We start from the raw sequence: 18,178 nt of genomic DNA, 5'->3' as shown, positions 1-18,178 counted from the left end.
CAGTTGCAAATGGTTCAATTCTTTAATGCTGTTGTCAGATTTTGCCATAGGTATTAGATGAGATTCAGATCTCATCTAAAATTATCTGTATCCACAGTAAAAACAAGTCGTATATTGACATGAAAGGCCGCTCAGCAAGGAAGAAGCTGCTGCTCCAAAACCTCAATAAAAAAGCAAGACTACGGTTTGCAACTGCACATGGGGACAAAGATCGTACTTTTTGGAGAAATGTCCTCTGGTCTGATGAAACAAAAATAGAACTGCTTGGCCATACTGACCATCGTTATGTTTGGAGGGAAAAATGGCTTTTCATTAAATTGAAGACTTAGTTTTATCAAAGATTCTCTGTAATTAGTATTACGCGATTAGACTGATTAATCATGTAACTGTAATCAACTAGGAAGTCGGGGCACCAAGGAAAATATTCAGATTACAAGGTTATAATTTCCCAATATAACTTTTCAGATATTTTCATATCTGATCCATAGTCTTCTGATTAATTAATGATTTACTTTACCTGACGTTAGTCTCATTCCAAACGTCGTTAATTGTTGGTTATCTGCACGAACCCAGTCTTCACTATGAGTCATCCATACATCAATTGTCTTAAATCATGTATTTATTACTAAGTAATTCACAGAAATGCATAAACAAAACAACAAAGTAAATATGGTTACCAGAAATGATAGGAAATGTGCCCTAGTGGGCTAAACCGGCATCGCGGCTTGTTGGACAAAATGGGGAGTGGGGGTCAGCTGAGAAGCCACTACAGAGTTGATAATTATAACAATTGAAATGCCAATCCTTTGCACTTGAACGCTCACTTATTCGGGAACAATTGCAATTGTAACAGTATAGACTTTACGTCCGTCCCCTCACCCCGACCTGGGCGCGAACTTGCACTTGTCAACAGTCACCCTCGAAGCATCGTTACCCATCGCCCCACAAAAGCCGCGGCCCTTGCAGAGCAAGGGGAACCACTCAGAGCAATTGACGTCACTGATTGAAACGCCACTAGCGCGCACCACCTCTAACTAGCTAACCATTTCACATCGGCTACACAATCAATATATATATTTACGCTCAGTGTGTCCTCTTGATAGCTGGTGAAAAGTTGTTTCTTTTGTAGAATTGTCCTTCTATCTCCCGCTCTCTCTCTCTCTGTTGAGGTTAGAGTGGATTGTTCAGAGTGACATTCCTTCATTCGTTATAGAATGGATGTTTTGGCGGTTGTCGTTCTTCACGTTCAATGAAACCGAATTCCTAGCTGCAGACTAGTAATTAATATCAAAGACTTGTTCTTGTTCTGTCGGTATCGATAGTCTAAGAGTTTAACCATGTGGTATGGTTAAAAGATTCAGCAATGGTCTGCAACCTTTGTCCCCTCCTAATGGAGAAAAACATGGTCTGGTGATAATTTCTCAAAGTTGGGTTTTATTCGGAATTGCAGAAAAGGGACTGTCCCAGGATGCCTGACCCTAACTGGGCTCAGGGGCGGTCCTCTGATTTAGCTCAAATCAAAAGGGAATTGGATTTTCCTTCATTAAACAGTCCAAAATCATATTACACAATTTTACAAACAGTATCATACTCACTCATTCATCTTATACAACAATTAGATGTAAACCTCATATCTGAGGCTATTATATAAACATTGTTATGGTAATGTGGCCACACCCTCTCCCATGAGCTTCCCCAAGTTGTAACAAACAGACCAGTTCGTAGCTGGATTCTTCACCGATCTTTTATACTTTCCCCGGAACATTAAATTTGTTCGTACCTCAAGTTCTGTGAGGTGGAAGAAATTCCTTTGTTCTCTATGAAAATTCACTCTGCCTCTTATACTGTGTGGCAGGGTCTTCTCCTCAGGAATTTACAACCTCTCTCTGACCACAGCAGCCTAGTTGAAGGAGGCAGGGGGAGGCAGGGAGAGGGGGATGGGGCTTGCTGTACCCAAAGAGGGCAACGTCATGACACTTGCAAGCCGAAGAACACCATCCCAACTGTGAAGCACAGGGGTGGCAGCATCATGCTGGGAGGGTGCTTTGCTGCAGGAGGGACTGGTGCACTTCACAAAATAGATGGCATTATCAGGACGGAAAATTACGTGGATATATTGAAGCAACATCTCAAGACATCAGTCAGGAGGTTAAAACTTGGTCGCAAATGGGTCTTTCAAATGGACAATGACCCCAAACATACTTGCAAAGTTGTGGCAAAATGGCTTAAGAACAACAAAGTCAAGGTATTGGAGTGGCCATCACAAAGCCCTGACCTCAATCCTATAGAAAATTTGTGGGCAGAACTGAAAAGTCGTGTGCGAGCAAGGAGGCCTACAAACCTGACTCAGTCGCACCAGCTCTGTCAGGAGGAATGGGCCAAAATTCACACAACTTTTTGTGGGAAGCTTGTGGAAGGCTACCCAAAAAGTTTGACCCAAGTTCAACAATTTAAAGGCAATGCTACCAAATACTAATTGAGTGTATGTAAACTTCTGACCCACTGGGAATGTGACAAAAGAAACAAAAGCTGAAATAAATCATTCTCTCTACTATTATTCTGACATAAAGTGGTGATCCTAACTAACCTAATACAGGGAATTTATACTAGGATTAAATGTCAGGAATTGTGAAAAACTGAGTTGAAATGTATTTGGCTAAGGTGTATGTAAACTTCAGACTTCAACTGTAATTAACTTTACCCAGTAACTTACCAGGACATTTTAGATAAAAACCTGTTTGCTTCTGCCAGGAGGCGGGCACTTGGCCACACGTGGATCTTTCAGCAAGACAATAACCCCAAGCACACATCAAAATCCACAAAGAAATGGTTAATTGACCACAGAATCAACATTTCACAATGGCCATCTCAGTCTCCGGACTTGAACCCCATTGAAAACCTGTGGTTTGAATTGAAGAAGGCCGTCCATTAGAGCAGACAGATATCAAGGACCTGGAAAGACTCTGGATGGTCTAAGATCCCTCCCAATGTATTCTCCAATCTCATAAAACATATTATAAAAAGGCTCAGTGTTGTTATCCTTGCAAGGGGAGGGTGCTAGAGTATTGAAAACAGAGGTGCCAATAATTTTGAACCCTATATTTTAGCATACAATATAGCTCATTATTAGCATATTTATTTTTTGGTCTTTATCAAGGGTGCCAATAATTATGGTCTATATAGAGCTCTGGCCATGCACACTTGAGACACCTCACTTTTGTTTTTCAGGGGTCACAGCAGTAAGGTTGAAAATACTGTATCCCTGAAAACCAGAAACATCCGCTTTCTGCCGACTCAGCGGAGAGTGGTCTGTCTATGGATGCCACATTCAGAGCTTTGCATTCAGAGCTTTGCATATGTAAAAGTGAGACTAGCCGTTGCTCATTTGTCATATGGTATAGACACCGTAGCCAGTATACACTTCCTCATAATAGTCAGAATTAATCTAAGATAACTCAAGAAATCTGTCATTCATTTTGACGTTTTTGCAGAGGAAAACTTAATTGTGCCATTTTACATCTAACTAAGATGTTTGGTGCAGTATTTCTCAAGTGAGCTGATCGTGGAGACAGCAGAGGGCGCACGCCCACATCCACATTGACAGGATGTCATCACAGACAATCTGAAATGGTCCACCCACACAGACAGTGTGGTGATGAAGGTGCAACAGCGCCTCTTCAACCTCAGGAGGCTGAAGAAATCCCCTAAGACCCTCACAAACTTTCACAGATGCAACAATGAGAGCATCCTGTCGGGCTGTATCACCGCCTGGCACGGCAACTGCACCGTCCACAACCACAGGGCTCTTCAGAGGGTGGTGCAGTCTGCCCAACGCATCACCGGGGGCACACTGCCTACCCTCCAGGACATCTACAGCACTCGATGTCACAGGCAGGCCAAAAAGATAATCAAGGACACCAACCACCCAAGCCACGGCCTGTTCATTCCGCTATCATCCAGAAGGCCAGGTCATTACAGGTGCATCAAAGCTGGGATGAGAGACTGAAAAACTGCTTCTATCTCAGGGCCATCAGACTGTTAAATAGCCATCACTAGCCGGCCTCCAACCAGTACCCTGCCCTGAACTTAGTCACTGTCACTAGTTGACTACCACCTGGTTACTCAACCCTGCACCTTAGAGACTGTTGCCCAATGTACATAGACATGGAACACTGTCACTTTAATAATGGAACACTGGTCACTTTAAACTGCTTTACTCATTTCATATGTATATACTGTATTCTAGTCAATACAATCCTATTCCACGATTGCTGTATGTATACTATTCTATCCACAGTGTCCATAATGTCTATACATCCCATCACACATATACTGTGTAATATATACACACACACACACACACACACACACACACACACACACACACTGTATTTATACTCTGGCCTTTGCTCGTCCTAATATTTATATATTTCCTAATTCCATTCTTTTACTTTTAGATTTGTGTATTGTTGTGAATTGTTAGATATGACTGCACTGTTGGAGCTAGGAACACAAGCTTTTCGCTACACACTCAATAACATATGTTAAATGTGTGTATGCAACCTATTCCTCTATTTGGATTGGTGGATACATCTCATTATTTTAATTTAGTTTTCAATATTGTTGTTGACGTCAACCGCCTGTTTTCAATGGAGAAAGAAATTCATGTCATGAATATGCAAAGTAATCTTGAGACAACTTCGATATAAAGTGTTTTATCTCAAAGTCGCCGAGATGTCACGTGTCCTACCGACTTTTATCAGTACACTAGTAACAACCTAAGCATTACGAAACTTTGATCAAATAAAACTCACATAGCCTCTCATTGACCTCCATACAAAAACTCATCGCTTTTGTGAAAGAAACAAAATATTGCAACCTGCTGGAGAAGACAGATTTTTGGCCAAGTTGGGCTTCGCCTCTCATACAAATAAAGGTTGATTCGCTACCACACCCACATCGGAAACTCTGTGAAGTTATTTTGGAGCGAGTTAAGTAATTACATGTTTAATTTCATTAATAAGACCCATGTATCTACAATGAAAGATGTAAGGTTGTTAATGTTATTGTTATTACTCAAATGAAAACAAAACTGCTGAATTAGTAATTAATTTCTTCATTCTCTCTGGTAAATGTTGTATACACAAAAACACATATTGGAAATCTGTTCCCAAATGCAATATATTTTTACTTGAAATACAATATTTTATAAAATCTCTAGAATTAGTCAAAAACCTTTTTTTTAACATTGTATTCTTACAACACTACCATAGGTTTATACAACTGTAACCCCTGACCTTATTCTATTTATTTTAACTTTTGAAACTCAATTAATGTGTAGTGAATGTTTATATATATATATATTACTTCAATGTTCTTTTACTTTTCTTTAGAGAATTATTGTTATATATAAATATATATATAATAATAATAATAATAATAAATAAAACCACATCGGAAGTACAATCATGGCCTCTGGGAGCTGCTCTACTACTCTATAGAGATATGTGAAACCCAGTTCCCAATAAGGCTACACAGTATTAATCAAAGCGTAGGCTATTCAATCATATAATATATTACAGAAAGGCTACGTAACAAGACTTCGTGATTCCTTAGTAAAAGGGAGTTCTGAAGACACATTACAATAACCGAGACACATTAAACCGGTCACATTCACCGTTTCAAACATTAACCTCCGCACTGCATAGGTGTGTGAGTTTTTGTGCAATAAACGTCGTGTCTCTTTAACATGAGGTCAGACGATGATGCTCCATGCTAATCTAAAACTGAAAAATAAGAATATACCTTGTAATCCTTCTTGGCGCATCTCTCTTGCTTTGTTCATTCCGGTTGTGTATATTCCTACATCATATGTTGATGTTAGACTGTGTATCTCATTTAGTCATTTATGTCTTGTCTGAATAAATATATATATAAACACAAGAGGCCGCTGTTATGCCTGAATTCGCCCCAAAACCAATGAGGAAGTCTACAGTGTTGAAAGCGGTTCTATGAAACCAATTTGTACCTCCAGCAAAGCTCTCAACCGTGCCAGCCTGCTTTTAGTTTCTATTCAGTTCGACATGGCATAAATTCATAATTTGAACTGTACAGGAACTCTATAATCTACTGGCCTTTGTGTGGCTCAGCAGTGAGACTCCAGGCTTTTAGGGTCAGTGCATCACCACCTTAAGATATGGCTACATATGGCACGGCTGCATTACAGAGGAATGCACATTGTGATGCAAGCATTGTGCTACTTTCTTCTAAGGAGGGACACATTCACAGGCACACACACACACCTCTCACTCACAGGTTTGGGGGATCAACTCTGAGTCTCTATGTCTGTGTGTATATTGGTGTCTGTGTGGATCTGAATCTGGGGTCTGCATCTATCACAGATGTTTTCTTCCTCCTCCCTTCCCAGCATGTGTCTTCCTCCTCCCTCCCAGAGTTCCTGGTTATCACACATCTCGATTGCCGAGTCGCCTGTAAAGCGCAGTTACCTGCCCAACGCCGAGTTATTGTTGTCAGGGAAACCATTGCCATGCTCCCCCTGTGTAGACACGGGGGGCCGCAGTGGGGGTTGTGTCTGGGTATGTGGTGGTGGTCTGGGGGAAGGATGAGGGCAGTCAGGGTGCTGGGTGGACAGAGAGGCTAACTGGAGGGGGACTGTAGGGAGGGGGAGGAGTGGCAGTGCTGTCAACTACCTCTTCATAGGTTGGCAGCATGTAGTCAGGCAGGAATCCTATACAACGAGAAAGGGAAGGAGCGGATATTAATTTAAATGTCTTGATATACAGTACCAGTCAATCCTTTGGACACACCTACTCATTCAATGTTTTTTCTTTATTTGTACAATTTTCTACATTGTAGAATAATAGTGAAGACATCAAAACTATGAAATAACACATATGGAATCATGTAGTAACCAAAAAAGTATCAAGGGAAAGGGAAAGGGGGATACCTAGTCAGTTGTACAACTGAATACCTTCAACTGAAATAAGTCTTCCGCATTTAAATTAAACAAATCAAAATATATTTTATATTTGAGATTCTTCAAAGTAGCCACCATTTGCCTTAAAGAGAGCTTTGCACACTCTTGGCATTCTCTTAACCAGCTTCATGAGGTAGTCACCTGGAATGCATGTCAATTAACAGGAGTGCCTTGTTAAAAGTTAATTTATGGTATTTATTTCCTTAATGCGTTTGAGCCAATAAGTTGTGTTGTGACAAGGTAGGATTGGTATGCGGAAGATAGCCCTATTTGGTAAAAGACTAAGTCCATATTATGGCAAGAACAGCTCAAATAATAAGCAAAGAGAAACGACAGTCCATCATAACTTTAAGACATGAAGGTCAGTCAATAGGGAAAATGTAAAGAACTGCAGTTGCAAAAACTGGCTCTCATGAGGACCGCCACAGGAAAGGAAGACCCAGAGTTACCTCTGCTGCAGAGGATAAGTTCATTAGAGTTACCTGCTCCAGAAATTGGAAATTAACTGCACCTCAGATTGCGCCTCACAGAGTTCAAGTAACAGACACATCTCAACATCAACTGTTCAGAGACTACGTGAATCAGGCCTTCATGGTCGAATTGCTGCAAAGAAACCACTACTAAAGGATATCAATAAGAAGAAGAGAATTGCTTGGGCCAAGAAACACGAGCAATGGACATTAGACCAGTGCAAATCTGTCCTTTGGTCTGAGTCCAACCGCTGTGTCTTTGTGAGACGCAGAGTAGGTGAACGGATAATCTCTGCATGTGTGGTTCCCACCGTGAAGCATGGAGTAGGAGGTGTGATGGTGTGCTGGTGCTTTGCTGGTGGCACTGTCAGTGATTTATTTAGAATTCATGGCACACTTAACCAGCATGGCTACCACAGCATTCTGCAGCGAAACGCCATCCCATCTGGTTTGCGCTTAGTGGGAGTGCTGCATCAGATGACCTGGCCTCCACAATCACCCGACCTCAACCCAATTGAGATGTTTTGGGATGAGTTGGACCGCAGAGTGAAGGAAAAGCTGCCAAAAGTTGCTCAGCTTGTGGGAACTCCTTCAAGACTGTTGGAAAAGCATTCCTCATGGAGCTGGTTGAGAATGCAAAGCTGTCATCAAGGCAAATGGGTGGCTACTTTGAAGAATCTAAAATATATTTTGATTTGTTGAACACTTTTTTGGTTACTACATGATCCCATATGTGTTATTTCATAGTTTTGATGTCTTTGCTATTATTCTACAATGTAGAAAATAGTTTTAAAATATAATGAAAAACCCTTGAGTGAGTGTCCAAACTTTTGACTGGTACTGTATTTACACATTATATTGACATGTAGGCCTATAGTACTATGTATTGTACCATAGTCATTGTGCTGTGTCACACATACAAATGCTACAGACAGACACAGGCACTCACTGAGATAGAGGGGGAGATGCTGTGTGTTGTTGTGGGCCTCTCTGTATACAATGAGGTTGATCTCATTCTGTCTCCTCTGCTGCTGGAAGCTCTGCTTGTAGCGCCGGTGCTGAGACACACAGCAGCACATTAATATGATGATGAGAGTCCACACCAACCAGAACCCTGAAAACAGAGCTACGTGTTAATGCAATAGCATCCATTTCCAACAGATCTGTAGGTCTCAAACCTCTGACACACACACCTCAGTGCTCAGGATCATTTGTTGAGCGCAACATAGGCCTAAACAACAAATGAAAAACTGCTCCAGACTCAGTACCTTTAAAGCCCATGCAGTCAGTCTTGAGTTATTATAAAAAGGGACTGCACCAGTAACATGAGACTACAACCCTGCCTGTAAACAACTAGAGCTACCCTCTCACAGTATTAATTTAAGAGTTACACAACCTATGGAGACAGAGGATAGGCAGGGAATACGATATGAGGAGAGGATAGAGGGGGAGAGCAGAACAGAGGAGATAGCAACAGGCTCACACAAATAACTCTGGTTAGGCATACACTGTATGGAGGAGAGGAGACATGGAATAGTACAGGGAGAGAAAAGACAAGGGGGAAAGGGGAGCAGAGAGAAGGAAGCTGGTAACTCACACCAGAGCTCATAGTAGTAGCTGCAGCACTGAGACTCTCCACAGCAGTGGTCTGATTCACATACATAACTCTGGTTGTTGTCTCCATGGCACACCAACCTGCTCTAAAAGAAAAGCACAGAAACACACATAATTGATTCATGATTTTCCATTCTAACATTGAGAACCAGGTTTACCACACGGCAAGCGGTACCGGAGTGCTAAGTCTGGGACCGAAAGGCTCCTGAACAGCTTCTACCCCAAAGCCATAAGACAGTTAATTAAATGGCTACCTGGACTTTCTGCTTTTCACCCCCTACATACATATACGTATTACCTCAATCAGTCACCCACCAAACCATCATGTACATATTACCTCAATCAATCAGTCCAACTACCTCGTTGCCCAGTACACTGACTTGGTACCGGTACTCCTTGTATATAGCCTGGTTATTGTTATTTTATTGTGTTACTATTTTATTTGTATCTATTTGTTAATTGTCTACCTTTTTAACTGCATTGCTGGGAAAGGGTTTGTAAGTAAGTATTTCACAGTAAAAGTCACACTTGTTGTATTCTGTGCGTGTGACAAATAAAATTAGATTTCCCAACAGCATTTCAAGGCTAAGTTCAATGTTAGAACATTCGTAGGAGCATCATTAAAACTCAGAGTATTTCCCCCTAAACCAGGGGTACTCAGCTACTATTTGAGAAGGTCCAGCGACACAAATTTCCTAGGTGGCAAAGGTCCGGATGGATATCGCCCTTTATCGGCACTGTGGTAATAAACATAATCATCTACGACTTAGGAAACATGTTGTTATATAAAATGTACATTAAATACATTAAATGAGACTAAGAATTTGAATGAACTACAACTTCTTTCAAATATAAACATGTGCAACATTGCATCAACATGGCTGAGGAACAAACCCATTGAACATGGGCCTTGAATATGTTATATATTTTAAAATAAAACTAAGTGCATGTTTTATGGAGTACAAAGGAGAGTTGAACGAAAATAATAATCTGAGTGCACAGAACGTCACTGTGGGCCATGCAATATTTGTGTTTAAGTCACGCTAGGCCTTGCCCTGCATTAATGAGAGAAATTACACCTGGTCTGTTTCACCTCTTTGTGCTTATCTCCACCCCCATCCAGGTGTCACCCATCTTCCTCATTATCCCCAGTGTATTTATACCTGTATTCTCTGTTGCCAGTTTGTCTTGTCTTTTCTTACCAGCGTGTTTTCCCATCTCCCTGCTTTCTCAAGTTCTGTTTCCTAGTTTTCCCGGGTTCTGACCATTCTGCCTGCCATTCTACACCTGCCTGACTCTGACCCGGTTACAAACCTCTGCCTGTCCTGACTCTGAGCCTGCTGTTCTGTACCTTACTGACTGCCCAGGATTACGGACCTCTGCATGCCTTTAACTTGTCTTTTGCCTGCCCCCTAAACATCTGTGACTCTAGCTGTCTACATCTGGGTCTTATCCTGAGTTCTGATAGTACGAACTGGCCATGACTGACCCAGCAAACTAAGACCAGCTCCACTATGCTGTCTCCCTGCAAGGAGACACCATTGGAAGACACGAGGAGTTACTTCAATGTCTTATGGCGGGACTCCATAACCTGGCGGAACGCCATGACCAGGAGTTCGATACATTGCTGGAGCAATTCCGCGGATTCCCTACTGGGCAGTGGGTCACATCCGTAATCTCCCAGCCTACCCCAGTGTCCCGAGAACCCCGCTTATCTCCTCCGGAGCACTGGCTTTTCTCTCCCAGTGCTCCCTCATTTTCGCGCTTCTTCGTTCCCCTCGGACCGTTCGAGGATAGCGTATCTCAACGCTGATGTCCAGGGGGGCTCTCACCTGGGCTACGGTGGTGTGGGAGCAACAGTCCACCGCCTGCCTCAGTCTGGAGGAGTTGGAAGTGCGGAAGGTGTTTGATTCTCCGTTGTCCGGGAGAGAGGCTGCTCGTAAGCTGCTCCGCCTACTAGGGCCAACAGTACAGTGGCCCATGGTTCGGTATGTATCACGTTTTGTGGGCCACAGTAACGGTATGGTTTCGCTATCTGTATATTTAAGTAAAAAAAATAAACACATCACCCTTTTTGCAACACGTAGCTCTTCATCTCCCAATCCAGTACATAGAGAACCGTCACAGTGAGGTAGCTTTGAGTCCCTCTGGAGGTCCAACTATCAGTGGAGAGAGCTAGATAGGGTGTCTGAGTCAATTTGTTTTCAATTTCTCTCTGTGGTGTTTCATAGAGTTTGGGAATTACTTATCTGCTGAAATGTGGGTGGGAGGGGACATTGTAACTTGGTTAAATTATTGTTGGAAGGCAGCAGTGAGAGATTGTTGTGTTTTCGCTAACAAGTGGACTCTCCTTGCACCAGGTCCACCTGCAAGGGATACGGCTGGGTGATGGCGAGTAAATGACACAACATGTTAGAAGTGTTTCCACTCGAGTAGCCGACAGTAACAAAGCAATGCTTGCAGACTGTACTTTCTTTGTTTACGGTCTTCTTAACCTCGTCATCGTATTGAACGTTGAATCCAAAATGTTCCCACACAGCAGATTTGAAAGGCGCCGGTGCCTCTTCAAATTTGCTTCTCTCTGTCTCGCTAGCGCTCGCCATTGTCACATTGGAGGTGAGAGTTTCCCCTCTCTTCATGGGGCCCCCTTTAGGGAGGTTTCCTTCTGAGATGTCATTGCAAATCATCCATTGGTTGTTTAAGGTGGAGGGGGTTGCGGTCACTGCGGTTGCCACATTTTGAGACATTGCTGTGGAGTAAAGTTTGTCAGCCCTCAAGAGCCCACTAACGGCCTGGGGTCCCAAGCAGTTGTCTGCCTTGCCTGTTCACAAGATGCGTGTCTAGTTCTGTGGATCTGAATATACAACGTGCGTGTCGTGTCGTCTGCAGTGCAATAAGCAACTTTTGGAAATGATAGGAAAATGACAGGCATATCGTAATTCTGCGGTCACGTGTGAGTATTGAACCATAGGGTGCGCACCATTGCATCCCTACCAGCTACGTCAAGACTCCCGTAGTGTGGCAGACTACGCGGTGGATTTTCGCACGTTGGCGACTGAGAGTGCCTGGAGCACGGAAGCAATGTTCGCATGTTCCTTCACGGATTATCGGAGGTGATCAAAGATTAGCTTGCAGCCCGGGAGCTGCCCATGGACCTTGACTCCATCATAGCCTTGACCATCCGGATTGATGGGCGGCTTCGAGAACGTAGGAGGGAGAGGGAATCTGTGCCCTGTTGCCCTCGTTCGCCCTTGATTCCCACCTCGCCTCCGAGGAATCCCGGAGACCCCTGAAGTCTACATGTCCAAGTGAACCCAATGTCACCCGAGTTCTCTCGGGAATTACAGAGGGCTGCTGACTCGCCTCCTTCGGTGTCCATGCACCTGGGTAGTACTAGATTGACTCCGGCTGAGCACTTACGCTGACTCCATACCCAGAGCTGTCTATATTGTGGAGCTACGGGACATTTCTTAGCTATCTGCCAATTAAAAACCCAGGTTCATCAAGAAGGGGCGAGTACTCTGGTGGGCCATACAGAACTTTTCCTCTCCCCTTACTCGCATCCCTTTCCATGCTATCCTGCTGTGGGGGAACCAGTCGAAATCTCTCCGGGTACTCATTGACTCTGGGGATGATTAGAGTTTTTTGGACGCTACCCTGGCGTCCGAGCTGGGCATCCCCACTCAGCCCCTCTACATTCCCATGGACATTAGAGCGCTGGACGGGCGCTCTGTAGGCCGGGTCACTCACAATACCACTCCTATCAACCTACGAGTGTCAGGGAACCACAGCGAGGCAATCCAATTTATGCTGATTAAGTCTCCTCAGCTTCCCGTGGTATTGAGATTCTCTTGGCTCCAGCGGCACAATCCCCTCAGACTGGACTGCTGGTGCCATTATGGGCTGGAGACCGTTCTGCCATGCCCATTGTCTGAAGTCAGCGCAGCCTGCCCTGGGATGTCTTCCTGTGGGATCAGAAGTTGCCCTGGACCTCTCCGCCATTCCTGCGGAGTGCCAGGACCTCCGGGAGGTTTTCAGTAAGGCCCTAGCCACTTCACTTCCTCTTCACCAACCCTATGATGCCGGGATCGACCTTCTCCCAGGCACCACACTGCCCTGGGGACGACTGTACTCTCTGTCGCGTCCGGAGACCAAGGCAATTGAGACCTACATCGAGGACTCCCTAGCTGCAGGGTGTATCCGTCCTTCTGCCTCCCCTTCCGGTACAGGGTTCTTCTTTGTTTAGAAGAAGGACAAAACCCTGCGCCAGTGCATCGACTACCGGGGCTTCAATGACATCACGGTGAAGAACTGCTACCCGCTACCACTCATCGCCTTGGCCTTCGAGCCGCCCTGGTCGCCACCGTTTTCTCCAAGTTGGACCTGCGGAACGCCTACCATCTGGAGCGGATACGGGCAGTGGACTAGTGGAAGACTGCCTTCAATGTGGCCTAGGGCCACTACAAATACCTGGTCATGCCATTTGCACTTACCAACGCCCCTGCTGTGTTCCAGGCCCTGGTTAATGACGTTCTCCACGACATGTTGAACCGGTTCGTTTTCGTCTACCTCGATGACATCCTTGTTTTCTCCCAACACTGTCTCCTGCCAATGCTGTGAACTTTGGAACAAATGGTGTGAGAGCAACTCTGAGACACTGGTGCAGGTGTTCATTGGTGAACCTGGTGGGGTATTTGTTTTTAATAAAGTTAATTGTGGAGTAGGCGGATTCACCGCTGTATGTGGAGCCAAACATGGTCAGGATGTATAGTGCCAGTTTCTTGAGAACAGGGACATCAGCTGCAGGTACCATATTTCCCCAGAAAGTGACAGGGTCACAATCACCAGCCTGCTCCTTTAAAGCCACATTTTCTTGCAGCTCAATCAACTCCATTTGCTGTGATGCAACATCTATCCATCTGAAGATCTATTTAGCTTCTTCTGACAACTTTGTAACATTTGTGACCAAGAAGGGGTTCTGGATGAGCAGAAGCACTTCTCTTCCAACACTGAAATCAACATTGTTGGGAACATCTTTGTCTTCCTATGTTTGCATCAGAAAATTGGGGAAGTGGACAAGTTCTCTCTGGAGATCATTTTTGAAAAACTCAAAAATGTATTTTGGAAAGTCCGGACTGCTGTTATCATATCACACGCTGTGTTGTCCCGTCCCCGCAGCTTAACATTCAGTTGATTAAGGTGTGATGTAATGTCTGTCAAAAATGTTTCCAAACTCAGAAAACGGAGTTGCCAATGTCACTCTTTTGCTCTAATAAGCTTTGATTTCCTCCTGAATGCATTCCAGAACCGTGTCTTTGCTGAGCCATCTGACATTGTTGTGCAGTAAGTAGTAAGACATCAAAACTGGCATTGGACTCTGTCAGAATGCCTCGTAGCAGGTGGTGTTGTAGGGATGATGATGCTCTCAAAATGTGGATCAGTTTCATCATCGTTGTCATGACCTCAGAATACGGCTATGCGAATCTCATGTTTTATAGCTGGCTAGGCTAACAACCTTCCTGGATGTGGTTATATAGGGAAGTGAACAGTTAGAGTTTTAAGTAGTTGAAGGAGAACTAGTGCCCGGTGGCCTCTATAACGAGCGCAGCAGTGGAGGATATCTAGACAAGGTTAGCACCGGAGTACGGTGGCCAATACATACGCTAGCTGGTGGGCTAAGTCAGCACAAGACAAGGAAGCCCGGCATCCTCCAGTAAAAAGGGATAGGTAGGGGAGAGCTGTCACACAGCCTTGGAGGGTGAATCTTGCACTCTAACCCACAGGCTGTTGGTGACAGACAGACTGACAGTACACACAACTCGCATAGAGTTAAGCTTACTCTAACGGAACTTGGGAAGATGCAGTAAATTTTCGCAATTTTGCGAGAAGAAATAAGAAACCGTGCATGGTCGTGCTCCCACTGTGACCTACGCAGAGTGGGAGGGATATAATCCATACTTTCAACCGTACTGATGGTCTGAAAGGTATGAAGTAGAACTGCAGAACAAAGTCGACTACAAATACAAAGTTGCCAATGTCTTTGCAATTGATACAAACAAGCTACCTAAAAATATGCTTCAAATGAAAACCGAGATCACAGCATTAAAATATAAACATCAATCATATTGAAATACATTTAATGTTCAATCAATTGAGTTCTATTTTGCTTCTTGTAGAGTACTGTCTGTAATTTATCTCAACATATTTCATGATGTGTAGCCTAACGTGCTCAATAATGTGCTGTGATTTAGTGCATTTTTATCGGGTAAGCATTAGAATAAGCCACCTCAATATTTGCAGCCATCGTGGTCATATTACTTCAGGAGCTAATCCATCGTCTGTATTGTGAAATAATTATAATGTTAAGGAATTGTTAGATCCTTTCTTCATATCCTATCAACACACGCTCCAACAACGCACTAGCGACCGTTCTCTCTGTGTGGTGTTTAGGGAAACGCATGTTATCTTCAGGTTGTAGGAAAGATGCATCATCAAAAAATTGTAAGCCTCAATTCCATTGCTATCGGAAACCGGGTCCTGGGCAGTTAGTCTACATCCTGGCTATTATTGTAAAGAGCTCCGCCTCCAAACAAGACCTAATCTGTTTGGTCCAGACCAGACCAAGTCTGAAACAATCATGGACATCTATGTCACAAGTTTGGACATCACAGTAGAGTACGGTACCTTATACTATACTCTAGTGTGCTCTACTCCACTGTGCTGTACTGCACTTGACTGTTCTCTGCTTTTCTTTATTGTGACGTTACTGCACTTAGTTTTAGGATCCCCATTAGCTGTTACCAAGGCAGCAGCTACTCTTCCTGGCGTCCAACATTGAGCATTATACAAATTGACATTGCTCCATTAGAATATTACATTACAAAGAATAATGTGTGTGTGTTTTAGAGTATGTGTGTTAAAGTGTGTGTGTGTTTTTTTCTCTACTGTACTCTACTGTGCTGACCAAACTTGTGAAACATAAACGTCTATGATTGGTTCAGATTTGATCCGGCCAGGGCGAATGACAACATTTCAACTACTTTTCAACGTCTATGGACGTCTGGTGTTGGTCGGTGTTCAGTGGGTGAGAGTGCTTGTTATATTAAATGTGAAGAGGGTGACTAGTAGGTGTTGTGATAGGTGTCAGTAAGAGCCAGGAGAGGTGACATTAACTGGAGAGAAAGAGAAATTGTGAAAAAGAGAGCAGGGGAGAGATAGAGAGGCAGGTAGGGGTTGTCCAGACAGTTCAGTCTTGCTTTGACCACCAGATGACAGAAAGAGAAAAAAAACAGTTATGAGCTGAACATGCCATTGTAGCCAATTCAATTGCAGTAATTCCATTACTGATTTTTCAATTCCTTTTTTAATCACTTAAAAACGTCTAAACACACTTGATATCAGCAAAAACACTAACTTATTGGTAGGTCTACCATTACTTGCTACTTCTGTGAACTTCCATTATCCTCCCTCCTCATGAGGGAGAGAAATTAGAAAATATATTTAGTTTTGGCACAAGGAAGCCAAGGTTTCTTAAACTTACAGAAGACAAATAATTTCTTCAAAACTAAATATGTGTTGATTTTAGTTGGCAGGGGTCTTTACTTCAACATTATTGTGTTTTGATGTATTTCAAATACCTTGTAAGACTTTTTCTGGTAGATGATTTCTAAAACCACTTTTCCATCTATTTGACCAGAAATCAAAGCCTTTGTTTATTCCCAATTTTTAGGACAGAACATTTTTGAAAAATGTATATTTCCTTTAATTTCTCAAAAATATGAACTCTTAGCTTTCATTTGACACCGAATTTGACATACTGCTATGAACTTCACATGTTGGTGCTCATGGGTCCTTTCAGATGGAAATGCCCTGTGCTAGCATACCTGTGTAATTTCCAGCAACAATGCCATGGTCTCATCAATGCCCTCGGCTGGGATAACAAACCCAACAAAATATGCAGGAGAGAGGAAGAGGAGGGAGGCGACCAAAGGAGGGCCAGTCAGGAAGAATTTTGTGTTGAGCTTTTCCTTTTTTTGCACTGCATGGATCACTGGAGTGGTTGAATGCAGCATTGTTGTATGGTGCACTCAAAATGACTTGTAGTTGAGTAGCCAGCAGCACAGAGTGAGCAGCAACCCAAAAGAGAGTGAGCAGCAACAGAGTGAGCAGCAACCCAAAAGAGGTCTTGATTTAAATGCAACAGAACCCCTCTGGATATAGACCCCCAATATGGTGCCAGGGAATGCAAGTAAACAGGGCAACCGAGGCCAGTTTAAGACCCAAGCCCCTTCTTTCACAGTCTCACATAGACACACGTACACCCTAACCGACACTCCCATGTCTGACCTATGTAGTCTCAATTTTAATTGCAGCCTCGAAAATCGCAACTGCAGATTTGACAAGTAGATGTCACGCAATCACAACAACGACTGCCAAGCAGCCCTGAATTTAGATTAGCCTCACTCCTGTATAGGCTATTACTGAAACACGCTGGCCAGACCCGAGGGGTATACTACGAAGAAAGCTAGATCTGCTCAATGTTTTCTAAAGCTAGCTAGCTGCAGTTAGCTTCACATTCCAGCTCTATCTGTACGTCGACTGTGGATATTGCTTGCTTATCAATGCACAAGCAGCTTTTTTGCCACTCCTATGATAAAATAACTGTATTAAGTGGGGTTGGGGAGTATCGGATTACAAAAGATGGTAACTGTAATCCTTTACGTTACCAGTAAAAAATATTGTAATCAGAATACAGATGCTTTTGAAAAAAACTAAATGATTACTTCGAGGATACTTTTAAATTCAGAAAGGATGTTTGTGGAAAAAAATCTTTGACACCTCTGTGTTTTATCAATGACATTCAAATCAGCAATGAAAAAGGTGCAAATTTAAGTTTGTTCCACCTGAGCGAGTCTGACCACAAGTCAGAGATCACTATGATGACACACCAAATATAAAAACATATTCCCTACCAAAGAAAGTAAGAGATAAAAATAACAAATAATTAAAGAGCAGCAGTAAATAACAATAGCGGGACTATCTACAGGGGGTACCGATACAGAGTCAATGTGAAGGGGCACCGGTGTCGAGGTAATTG

General features: G+C 43.2%; 1 pseudogene; it reads right to left on the bottom strand.

Moving 5' to 3' along the window:
* Window positions 1-5,927: 5,927 nt before the first annotated feature.
* On the bottom strand, window positions 5,928-17,245 carry LOC139411114 (WW domain binding protein 1-like; annotated as a pseudogene).
* Between the last annotated feature and the right edge of the window lie 933 nt (window positions 17,246-18,178).

Source organism: Oncorhynchus clarkii, chromosome 1 (assembly GCF_045791955.1).
Source record: "Oncorhynchus clarkii lewisi isolate Uvic-CL-2024 chromosome 1, UVic_Ocla_1.0, whole genome shotgun sequence".
NCBI lineage: Eukaryota > Metazoa > Chordata > Actinopteri > Salmoniformes > Salmonidae > Oncorhynchus > Oncorhynchus clarkii.
This window is presented reverse-complemented; position numbering and strand designations above follow the sequence as displayed.